The sequence below is a fragment of the Rhinopithecus roxellana genome, chromosome 7 (assembly GCF_007565055.1).
Source record: "Rhinopithecus roxellana isolate Shanxi Qingling chromosome 7, ASM756505v1, whole genome shotgun sequence".
Lineage (NCBI taxonomy): Eukaryota > Metazoa > Chordata > Mammalia > Primates > Cercopithecidae > Rhinopithecus > Rhinopithecus roxellana.
The window spans coordinates 122,047,919-122,060,740 of record NC_044555.1 but is presented as its reverse complement, the minus strand read 5'-3'; the positions used below and the strand labels follow the sequence as shown (position 1 = coordinate 122,060,740).

Below are 12,822 nucleotides of genomic sequence, written 5' to 3'. Positions count from 1 at the left end.
AATGTAATGAAAATTTACTCTTTTTTTTTCTTCTGAGACTTTTATAGCTTTCTCTCTTACATTTAAGTGTTTGATCTATTTCAAGTAAGTCTTTGTATATGATACAAGGTAATTGTCCAACTTCAGTATTTTGCATGTAGTTTTCCAAGCACCATTGCTTCTATCCTGCTTTAAGTTTCTTGGATGAACAAACCTAACTCCTGCTTCAGGGCCATTGTACTTACTGTCTCTTCCCCCTGAAATGCCCCAGCTGCAGATATTTGTAGAGATTGGTTCTATCTAACCATAAAAGTTAAATTCAAATGTTACATCCTCAGATAAATCTCCCATTCTCTACAAGCCCTTCTATCATCACTCTAGGACATCTCTATCCTGTTATCTTATTTAACTTCCTTTATATAATTTTTTAATATCTTTTTTTTTTTTACTGGTTACTATTGGCAAGGGTGGGTGTATAATATGGGGAGATATATAGGCCAAAGGGTACAAATTTGCAAATATGCAGAATAAATAAGTCTAGAGATCTAAGGTACAACATGAAAACTATAGTTATATTATTGTACCCTAAAGATATGCTAAGAGAGTAGATTTTGGGTGCTCTTACCACAAAAAAAAAAGGGTAAGTATGGCTCCTCAGAGTTTTTTGGTGGTTCTATGCAAATTTGAGGATTTTTTTTCTATTTTTATGATGAATGCCATTGGAATTTTCACAGAGATTGTGTTCAGTCTATATTGTTTGGGGTGGTAGGGATATTTTAACAATATTATTTTTCCCACCTATGAACACAGGATATATTTCCTTTCATTTGTATTTTGTTCAATTTTTTTCATTAATGTTTTATCATTTTCAGTGTACAAATCTGTCAACTCTTCATTGAAATTTGTTACTAGATTTTTTTTATCTTACCATAAAGGGAATTTTTAAACTTTTTTAGATAAATGATTATCTGTATATACAAATGCCACTAATTTTCATATATTGTTTTTATTCTATAACTTTACTAAACGTATTTATTATTTCTAACAGGTTTCTTTGTTTAATCTTTAGGGTTTCTATATATAACATGATGTCATCTACCATCTGATCCAGCAATTCCTCTTCTGGGTACATACCCAATTGAAAAAATATCACCATCTTGTAAATAAACTTGCATCCCCTAGTAATTGGTGCATTATTAACAGTAACTGAGATATGGAAACAACTTAGGTCGTCATGAATGCATGAACAAATAAACAAACTTTGAGACTGATTTATCCATCCATCTATCTATCTACACACACACACACACACACACACACACATATATATGTATATTCAGATGTAATAAAGGAAATTCTGCCATTTCCCACAACATGGATGGACCTATAGTACATTGTTCTAGGTAAAATAATCCAGATGCAGAAAGAAAAATATTATATAATCTCACTTATACAGTATGTGAAATATTTTTTTAGAAGCTCAAATACACAAAGATAGAAAATGAAACAGTGGTTACCATGGAGTCTAGGGGAGAGGAAAAGAAATATGTAAGTCAAAGAATACAACGTAGTAGATATGTATAATGAACAAGTCTAGAAATGTAATGTGCAGCATAAGGACTAAAGTTGATAGCATTGTATTAGAGATGTTTGTTAAACAAGTAGATATTATCTGTTCTTGTCACAAAAAAATTACTATGTGAGATAAGAGATATGTTCATCTGATTCACTATAGTTAGCATTGTACTATCTATGTGTATCTATGTATCATTATGTATCCTATAACATCCTTGCAAACCTTAAATATACACAATAAAATGTATTGTTTAATGGGTAACTATATAAGATAATGTTAAGTTGCTGGATGATAGTAACCTTTTCGCTATGTATAAGTAAACAACATGTTTTACAATTTAAATATATACAATAAAAATATTATTAATTTATTCAAGTTTTTGTATCCTCTTCTAACAGCTCAGTTTCCTGTTTCCATGGAATGTAAGCTATATGAGATCAGGGACCTTGTTAACTAATGGTGAAGTAGAAGTGGTTTGCACACAATAGGGGATTGAGAGTTTTATTTTAAATTCTCACTGACTTTCCATTTTCAGTAATAAACTTACAAAATATTTTTTGTTTCAACATTTGTTCTACATTGAAAAGGAAACAAATAGACATTGCATGCAGATTCACCATATTATCTAAAATGTACATCCATATATTTTTCTTTATGGAGTAAAAAACAAAACAAAACTGTTTTATTATCAAAAAAATCCAAAGCACAAATCTATAATAGAAAGGAAAGTGGTTACTATTCTTTTCCTAATGTGTGTCTTTTCTTTTGTCCCATTACTTTTGAAGACAATGCCATATGCTGTAAAGTTTAATGAAATGGCAAAATGACTTCAATACAAATTGTTCTGCATTACTTAGAAAATACATCATTTGGTGATGGAGCTTTCCTGATAGATGTTTTGGAAAGTGTTTTTGTATATTTACTAGAAATACTAATTTAAATTGGACTATATTTCTCCATGGGGTGCAAATATGATTTTCTGCTAGAACGGTTATCAGAGTATATTGTTTCAGGCTATTTTTCAAGAAGAGAGAATAGAGGACAATTCTCCAATGGGAGTGAAAAAGTTGCATAATTATTTCATAAAACATTAACTTAACAGTAGGAAGTAGCACTTATGAACCACTATAAGTTCTGTTCTCCTGGGTTTAGTTTTTACAACTATAATAAATCTAATAGATACACAATTTCTTTATTGAGACAAAAATTGTATTTGTTTTCAAACCCTAGCAATCTTCTATGAGCACAGGCAAGCATTGACACAGGCCACACATGCACAACGTGTGTGAAATATTTGGTATATTTTTCAAATTAAAATGCCCTACTAGCATTTTCTTCTTAGGAATTGATTTAGGAATTAAATCATTAAATTAATGATTCCTTTGAGTTTTAGAATGTCAGGATGTATTATAAATTGTAAGAAAAACATTAAATGTGAAAACACTATCTTCACAGTCAATCCTAGCATCTTATTGCATAGGTATATAAAATGACAAATGGTGGTAAATTCTCCTGTCTCAATGAGATAATCATCTGCTTATGTGAGTACCTTCAAAGTGGAATAAATCACAATTGTGTTTTCTCTATATATTTTCCTTTTACATAGCAGCTCTGGATAATAGTTCGCACTCCCTTGTTCTCAGAAATCTCAGTACTAAGATTCCTTAAATCTTCAAGGTAAATTTCTCTACATGTCTGAATACCATGGATTTAAAATGTCAACTTATCACTGGAAGAGACGCTTATATTCTTAAATGGCTTTATACTTTAGTAAAGTCCTTCTATCTGTGGCAGTTATCATACTGTATTTTTCAATATTTAATTTTTTACTTTATTTTTTCACAGTGCTTCATTCCTCCTTTAAAAAAATTGACTTCACATCACTAACACTTCCAGTGTCTCAAAGATTGATTAGTCTAGGAAATTCATAATTGCATAGTTTTAGCCCTTTTCTTTTTTCTAAGTTTTCAGACTTCCATGCACTTGAAATCCATTATCGTGTTTTTCTTTAGTCGTCTCTATTTCAGAAAAAATTAAGCTTAGTTTTCCTCTCTGTTCTCATGAGTCCTATTTTCCAAAATTTGAAATATTTTCAGAATCAATTTCACAATATCTTCAAGTTATCTAAACCTATAACATCCTTTTAAAAATGTTGAAAGAATATAGACTGTTTTACTATGAAATATTTTTAAAGTATAACTGCTGATCTTACTAAATGGATACAAATCTATAGTTATTTAATGATGGAAATATATTCAGTCATTGCAAAAGTAGTTTTTCACAGTCCATTCCGTATTTTTCATTAAAATTTATTATGCCAATTATCTATTCGAGAAATTATTTAAGAAGCTCCAATGATATCAATAGATATCTACTGGACTTTATGCTTTATTGTCAAATCTTAAGAAATTTGAACTTGCCTCACATGCATTCTACATTTTATCTAGCTTGTCATCATTAAAGAGGTTACTGGAGGACATGCAGCACAATCACACTCTGGATCAGTGTTTGACTAGTACAATATTTTGATTATGGACATAAATGCATGATCATGAGTTTTATAAATAAACATAGTTGTTTGCAGGTATTTGAGAGATGGGATTCACATATTACCAGAAGAGTTGCTTAAACACACATTGGTTAATTATATCCCAGAAAAAAAAATTTCAACAAGATGTATTAATCAACAAAGTCATTGTCTTAGTCCTGGAAGTGCTGCCATTATGGGTCTCTAGGGTTAGCTGTCAAGTTTTATTAGGTCATGGAGTTGGCAGCATCACAGTTCTGGGTTCATCTCCTTGTCAGTTAATTGGTTATATAAGCAGTATTCGCTGGCTTGCATGTTAATGGTTGCCTTTATTAGAATAAATAAAAGACAAAATCACAGTAAGAATAAGTTCTGTTCAAGGTGTCATCCCCAGAGATTAGCCAGCCATCTCAAAATGCCTCCCTGATGTCACAAAAAAAGTCTATAAGACAGCACAGATAATTCCCTTCTCTAGTAGTTCAAAACCTAAAAAATGAACAGCACTAACAGAGTTTCATTAATAGGGAAAGGTGCATTAATATGAAAAGATGGCATGGCAAAGCTGTGATGCAACCTTGGAGTTCAAATCCCAGCTCTGTTTACTGCTGCATTGGGAAATTTTTAAAAATCTCTTTCTTCACTTTTTCTCTTCTGTAAAATTGACATGAAAAGAGTGGCTGTTTCACAGTGTTACTATGAAGATTCAGGTTAATACTTATTGTAAATCTCTGAAAACAACATTTTCTCAAAAGTATAAACTATAATGATTGTTAAATGAAAATTTTTGCAAGACTCATAATTGTACTTTTGAGCAGGATTATCTTGATAACAGAAGCTCCAGAATTAAAAGTCACAATAGTCACATAGAAAACCAAAGATGAAAGGAATTTTAAAATTCCTTAGTAGAGCAACTTGCAATCTAAATTTTTATGGGCAATGATGTTCAATTGCTCCTTTTTTTAGCAGTCAAATCCTGTTTTCAAATAAAAGATTTTGCAGAGCACCAATTTATAAAATAGCTAAGAGCAGAGTTCACCATGCTGTGCAACAGATTGCCAGAATGAATTACTTCTAATCGAACCTTTTATTCTTTCACCAACAACTCCCGTTTACTAGGAGATTTTCTAGACCCCACATATGAATGAGATGATATGGTGTCCGACTTACTTCACTTGGCATAATATTTTCTTTTTTTTTTTTTTTTTTTTTTTTTTTTTTTTTTTTTTTTTGAGATGGAGTCTTGCTCTGTCGCCCAGGCTGGAGGGCAGTGGCCGATTCTCAGCTCACTGCAAGCTCCGCCTCCCGGGTTTACGCCATTCTCCTGCCTCAGCCTCCCGAGTGGCTGGGACTACAGGCGCCTGCCACCTCGCCCGGCTAGTTTTTTGTATTTTTTTAGTAGAGACGGGGTTTCACCGTGTTAGCCAGGATGGTCTCGATCTCCTGACCTCGTGATCCACCCGTCTCGGCCTCCCAAAGTGCTGGGATTACAGGCTTGAGCCACCGCGCCCGGCCGGCATAATATTTTCTAAGTTCATCTATGTTGTCTCAAATGACAGAATTACCCGTTGTTTTCTTTTCAAGACCAAAATAGTATTTCATTGTGAATATATATCAGCTTTAAAAAAAATCATTCATCTGTTGATGGACATTTCAGAGTTTCCAAATCTTAGCTATTGTGTATGATACTGCAGCTATGTTAGCTAAAATGTATTGTGTAATTTAAAACAGTTAACAGAGAAAATGTTAAATATTCTCACCAAAAAGAAATGATATTTGAGGTGATGTATATCATAATCAGCCTGATTTAATCATTCTACAATGTATACATGTATTAAAAAACTACATTGCAACCATTACACACACACACACAATTATTCTTTGTCAACAAAAAATAAAATAATTTCCTTCAATAAAGTAGAGTTGTTTTATTGAAGCAAGGATAGTTCTCTCTTTCCCTTCATCTCTTGGCATCATCAAAGGCCTGATTCCTCTTAAAAACAAAATAAACTTAATCCAACTGTGTCAAGAATTGGTTCCTTCTGGTGGGTTCTTGGTCTCCCTGACTTCAAGAATGAAGCTGTAGACCCTCGCTGTGAGTATTACAGTTCTCAAAGATGGTGTATCTGGAGTTTGTACCTTCAGATGCTCAGATGTGTCTGGAGTTTCTTCCTTCCGGTGGGTCCGTGGTCTTGCTGACTTCAGGAGTGAAGCCGCAGAACTTTGCAGTGAGTGTTGCAGCTCTTAAAGGTGGTGCAGACTCAAAGGGTGAGCAGCAGCAAGATTTATTGTGAAGAGGGAAAGAACAAAGCTTCCACAGTGTGGAAGGCCCTGCCCACATCCTGCTGATTGGTCCATTTTACTGAGTGCTAATTTGTCCATTTAACAGAGTGCTGATTGGTGTGTTTATAATCCTTTAGCTAGACACAGAGCACTGATTGGTGTGTTTTTACAGAGTGCTGATTGGTGCATTTACAATCCTTTAGCTAGACAGAAAAGTTCTCCAAGTGTCCGTCCAACCCAGAAGCCCAGCTGGCTTCACCTCTCATAAAGACAGACTTCTCTACTTTGTAGAAGTCATCATTCAAATAAATATATCTAAGGAAATGTGAATAGTCAATGTAGATAATCCAGACTCTTTTGGTGGTCTTAGAGCATTTCATAATGAGTAAAAGTGTCTGTCCCACACAGATCTGGAAGCCATAAGTTTTTCAACGATCTGATCAAAGATTAAGCCCTAGAGAAAATACTTTTGATTTCCTGGCTCTTATTTTAAAATCACACCATAACGTTGGATGGGAATCCATTATACATCAATAATAATGACACTCAATGCTTAATATGTCTTAATATAATTTCTTCTATATAAAAATGCTACCTAAAATATTTTGCATGTTAAGAGTTGATAACTAATAACTCTTCAGAGTATGCTTCCATTCTAATGGCCCTTTGTTGCTGAAAATCTACTTTATTAGAGAAATAATGTTCACTTAACAAAAAATTGACCATTTTAACCACCTTGAAGGGTACAATTCAGTGGCTTTTAGTATATTCACAATGTTTTATTACCATTACCACTGATTCTAGAACATTTTCATCATCCTAAAAAGAAACTCTGTACACATTAAGTTGTTACTCTCCATTTTCCCTCACTCAGGCCCTGGAAACCACGACTCAGCTTTCTTTCCATATAAAATTGCCTATTCTGGGCACTTCACAAAAATAGAATCATACAATATGTGGCCTTTTGTATCTAGCTTCTTTCACTTAGTGTAATGTTTTTGAGGTTAATCCTTTATGTAGTTTGTTCATTCATTTTCACAGATTTACAATATTCCATTGTATGGCTATGCTACATTTTATTTAGTAGGTGATGGCCATTTCGTTTGTTTCCATTTTTCAGCTACTGTAAAAAATGGTGCTATGAACATCTGGACAAAAGTTATTTTAAAAGCATATGCTTTAAGTTATCTCAAGTATACAATTAAGAAGTACTCACATTGACTTGTAAGGAAATTTTATGTTTACATTTTAACAAAGAGCCAGTGTGTTTTCCGTTGTAACACCACCATTTTACATTCTCACTAGCAATGTACAGGTGTTCCAATACCTCCACATTCTTATCAACAATTCTTATTTCCTGTTTTTTTTTATTATGACAAATGTGGTGGGTGTGAAGTGGCATATGACTTTGATTTGCACTTCCATAATGACTAAAGATGTTGAACCTCCATCTTTTTTTATTTCAATATTTTATTTTTGTTAATGATGGGAATATTTTCTCAGTAAATTTAAGCAATCAACTTTATAACAGGGAAGGATAAGCTAGGGTTAGATGTAGAAAAGTTAATGTACACTATCTTGAAATTTTAAGGAGAAAAGTGTTTGAATGAAACTTTATCTTTGTTAGCCAAACAATATTAAAATAAGAACATTTTGAATAGAAAACTGTACCTGGTTCTCATATTTCAAGCATAAAAACATTTTAAATAAAAATTCTACTTTTTGGATCTATTTAAGTAATTTTAAAATAAAAAGTAGTATGTGAATTGTAGAGTGTAGCTAATGAAAACATTAAATAATATAATTTTAAGAAACAATTAGATATTCCACATGAAATAAAATCAATGATTACATAAATTCAACATGATTATGATTACAAAAGCAAAAATACGAAGTGTAATCATTTTCAGCTCCTTGTTTAACACATATATTAATACATTTCCCAAAATCAAACAAAATAACACCAACATCTACTAATACCACGATCACAATGAGACTCCTAAAACTTACTTAATTATTAACATCTTAAAAATCTAATTCTCATATGAATTATATAATCAAGCATATTTTCTATGCTGTGCAAACTGGTGAAAGCACAGTCTTCTTCAAGATTCTCTAGAATTCATAATTCAACTCATGTTGAACCCCACAATTCCTATTGATTTTGGTGAATCTTCTGAGCAGGCCTTCATTTACCAGAACATAAGCATATACGCATCGCAACTTTAAAAAGAATAGAAGCCCTTCATACTTGTTTGTCTTCAATTATATCTCATCATTAATTCTGTGCAGAGTTATGTTTTCTCGACTTAATATTTTTGCAACTTTTTAATTTTTTTCATTTTTTTCTATGTATTTCAACCCTTCTAACTGCAGCTGATTCGGCTTTTCGTTTTGACTTTCATCTAGAGTTATGTTTTCACACATTACAGGATTGAATATAAAATAGGTGTCAGGAGGTAACAGACCATCAAGCATTATACAGACTGCTTCTATATCTGTAACACTGTTGATAACATTAGAAAGTTTGGTTTTCAAGCTTGTGTGTATCACAGCGTTTTTCATATCACTCTCCGAATGTCCAGTGCCCAGGCATACTGTGCACTCTAATGGGATATCCGACCAAAGACATTTACACTCATGCATTGCTAATGCCAAAGAGTTATTCAGAAGCAAACCTCCACCTTGATGAAGATCATTTCCCAATGCATATTCTCCAAAGTAGCCTGGAGCAGCAGATGAGGCTCTAATGGCCTGCCACATTTTATACTGACAACCTCTGAAATGACAGTTGATTCCAGCAAAATGGCCATAGTTTCTATGTTCAGAAAGAACAAATTATAGTTTCTAAGCACCTTAGTTTCTAAAACACCAAAATATTTTTGTGTTATCCTCTGTTTACTATGGTACTTACGGCAGTTACCTTAAGGCATGTGTGGTTTCTTGCTGCTGCAATCAATAGTGCAAATCACATTCTATTTTTCAGTATTTGTTCCCACATTTGACTGCTATAAAATGCATGGCTTCAACTCATTTTAACTTTTCCAACAATGAAATTTTGTGAAAATACATCTGATCCTAATGTTTTATAAAGTTTCTCGCATTCATCCAAGGGCATATGAAAAAATCCCGACATGAAAGCTAATATGGCACCTGTGCTTACACCACAAATGTAATGAAAGTGCTGATCAACTGGTTTCTGAGTTAGTTCAACTAATTTTCATATTGTCTGCAGAGCAACCACATAACTTGTTCCGCCATCATCAAATGTGAAATTGGGATTCCTCTCCCTTGCACTGGATGCATGAAAATTTTAAAGCCAAAAATTATCTAAGTGCAGCCTAAAGTGTTTCACCTTTAATTTATGTCGGCCAGAATAAATATGAAATAATTATTTCTTTAACAGAAACTCATTTCGTTCAGTACAGTCTAGACGATGAAAATTCAGTTCTTCGACCTCAGTAATACAGGACTTCAGGTCAGTTGTTTTTCTCAATACCTGAACTAACACCCAGGTTCTGTTATCAATATTCACCCTTGCAATAATCATTTCTCCTTGAAGAGATAAATGGTTGTTCTTCTCTGCATTTTTGTCTTTGCTGATAGCCTGCTCCGTTTTAGTAGGCTTTTCCTCTTTTTCTAAGTGTCTCTTTAAATCATAATTTAAATTGGGGACAAGTCCACCAATATTCCACCTACAAAAGATTATACAGTTTCACTGGGATGAAAAAGAAAGTAATACTTTGTTTAGTTGAAACTAGAACTTCAGGTATTGCAATAGGATTTGAAGGATTTTCCACAGTATCTAAAGAAGATTCTGAGCCAGACTTATCAGTCAGTATGTCCAGATCTGGAGAACTTAATTTCCCTTCTTCAACCTGCTTACCTTCAAGTTCTGATTTGTCCTGGAATTGTTTGTTTGTTTGTTTGTTTGTTTGTTTGTTTGTTTTTACCTGTTTTTTCGAGACACATTTTCCTCACAGTTGAAATGAGAGTTAACATAATTTGATGAAAAGTAGAATGGCTCTTTAAGTTTTGTGGTTATATTAGTCACATGATAAAAAAGACAACTTATATCTTCTTTTTATGTCTAATCTGGCATTTCTCTTTTGGAAAAGGACACTTTTCTATTTATTTTTCAGATTTTTTTTTCAGAGATTTTATGTCCTGTTTTACTTTTCTTTTTGGTTTGTTTTAACCAGTCATTATTTGATACTTTTCTTAATATTTGAGAATTTCTCTTGAATTGAACTAAACGTGAAATAATTTCATTCTGATTGCCAAAAACAGCCTTTGAAATAGTTTAAAAGTACTTTTAATATGGGATATACAAATGCTCATTTTAGTAAGTCCTTTGGGAGTGGGACCGCTAGGTTACAAAATTCCAATATGTAAACAATGGAGAGCAACAGTGCTTTCTGCCAGTATGTGCTTCACTTTTGTCTATTTACATATTACTTTGTTTGTATGAAAATCTCTTTGTAGATGAAAGTGACTTATCCTGTAGTAATGCTTAGGTCACAACAGGAAATGCAGTTTCTTGCTTGGGTAGGCCCAAAGCCTAGGGCCACTTAGTCCTGCCTGGCAGTGGTGCATTTCTGGATCCCAGGGCCTCTGTGGTCACCCTGCCACTGAGGGTTGATGGAGCCTGGGGTCGCTAAAGTCTGTCCGGTGGTGGTGCAAACCAGAGATCAATTCTGGTGTGCATGCCTGAACTCTGGGGCTTTGGGGTATGGCTTGGCACTGGAGAACGTTAGTGACTCAGTACTGTAGATACCAGCCTGGAGTCTGGGTTTATGGTGACTTACTTGGTGCTAGGTTTTACTGTGATTAACCTAATGTTACAGGCTAAGGCAATGTCTAGTGCTCACTTATTTCTCCTTACCCCCAGTGGAAGGTATCTCGCTCAACACTGTGCTCCTTAAGGTTGGGGGAGGGGTGATGTGAGTAATGTCAAACTGCCCTTTTTATCCTCCCTTTCAGTGCATCTTTTTATATTTCTGTACTGCACCTGAATACTGTAAGGAGTCACCCAGTTCCGGCCGGGCGCGGTGGCTCACGCCTTAATCCCAGCACTTTGGGAGGCCGAGGCAGGCAGATCACAAGGTCAGGAGATGGAGACCATCCTGGCTAACACGGTGAAACCACGTCTCTACTAAAAATACAAAAAAATTAGCCTGGCGTGGGGGCGTGCGCCTGTAGTGCCAGCTGCTGGGGAGGCTGAGGCAGGAGAATGGCGTGAACCCGGGAGGCGGAGCTTGCAGTGAGCCGAGATTGCGAGGTCGCGCCATCGCACTCCAGCCTGGACTTCGTCTCAAAAAAAAAAAAAAAAAAGAGTCACCCAGTTCCCTTAGCTCTTGTGAAGAGTTTTCAGTAAAGGGTAGTTGTTCAAACTGATGTTTCTTCAGGTGAGGATTGCTGGAGAGTCCTCTATGGTCTTGCTCTGCTCCTCTCCTCTGAAGTTATTATAATATAAATCTTCTCTCTTTTAATCGTGGTCAGTCCACATACAGTTTAATAACTTAATTGCTAATCTTTTTAAAAACAACTTTTGGTATTGTTTATCCCCTCTATTGCTTTCATATTCTCTATTTCATTCATCGTATTATAGTCTTTATTATTTTATTCCTTATGGCTGTTTTTCAATTTGTTTTCTCTTCTTTTTCTAGTTACTTAAAGCGTGTAAGAAGGTTATTGATTTGAGATTCTTCTCTTCTTTTAGCATAGCATTTATGGCTGTATATTTTTCTTTAAGTGCTGTTTTTACTTCATCTCATAAGTTTTGTGTGTCTTTTTTTAGATTTATCTAAATTAGTTTGCTAATTTTCTTGTAATTTTTTAAAATAATCTTCTAAGAGAGGTTTTTTCTTTAATTTCTGAACTTTCCAGATTTCCTTCAGTTACTGATTTTCAATTTCATTTGTGTGTGTGTGTGTGTGTGTGTGTGGTAAGGTAAAGTTCTTTTTAGGATTTCAGTTACACAAAATCTATTGAGACATGTTTTATTACATATAAAATATTGTCTATCCATGAAATTTTTTTGTTAATTTGGGAATAAAACCTACTTTGTAATATGGGCTAGGTTGCTCTCTCTCTATACTTTAGGTCTGATATGCTTATAGTTTTTTTCAAGTCTTCTATTTCCTTGTTTACATTTTCTATATTTTTTCCATTATTAAAAGTAGCTTTTGAAATATGCTATTATTTCAGAACAATGTACTTTTCCTCTCACTCTAATGATTATACTTCATATATTTTGACTCTGTTGTTGTCTGTATATTTATAATTAAAATATCTTTGTGATTAGTGGAATTCTTTATCATTGTATAATGTATTTATTGCTTTGTAAGAATTTTTGCTTTAAAGTTTTTTATATTTGCTATTAGTGTAGCCATTTCAGCTCTCATTGGCTTCTGTTTGTATGGAATATATTTTTTCATTTTTTTACATTTAATCAATT

The 12,822-nt window shown here is 33.7% G+C and overlaps 1 pseudogene; it reads right to left on the bottom strand.

Moving 5' to 3' along the window:
* Positions 1-8,477: 8,477 nt before the first annotated feature.
* On the bottom strand, positions 8,478-10,703 carry LOC104654413 (annotated as a pseudogene).
* Positions 10,704-12,822: the final 2,119 nt, after the last annotated feature.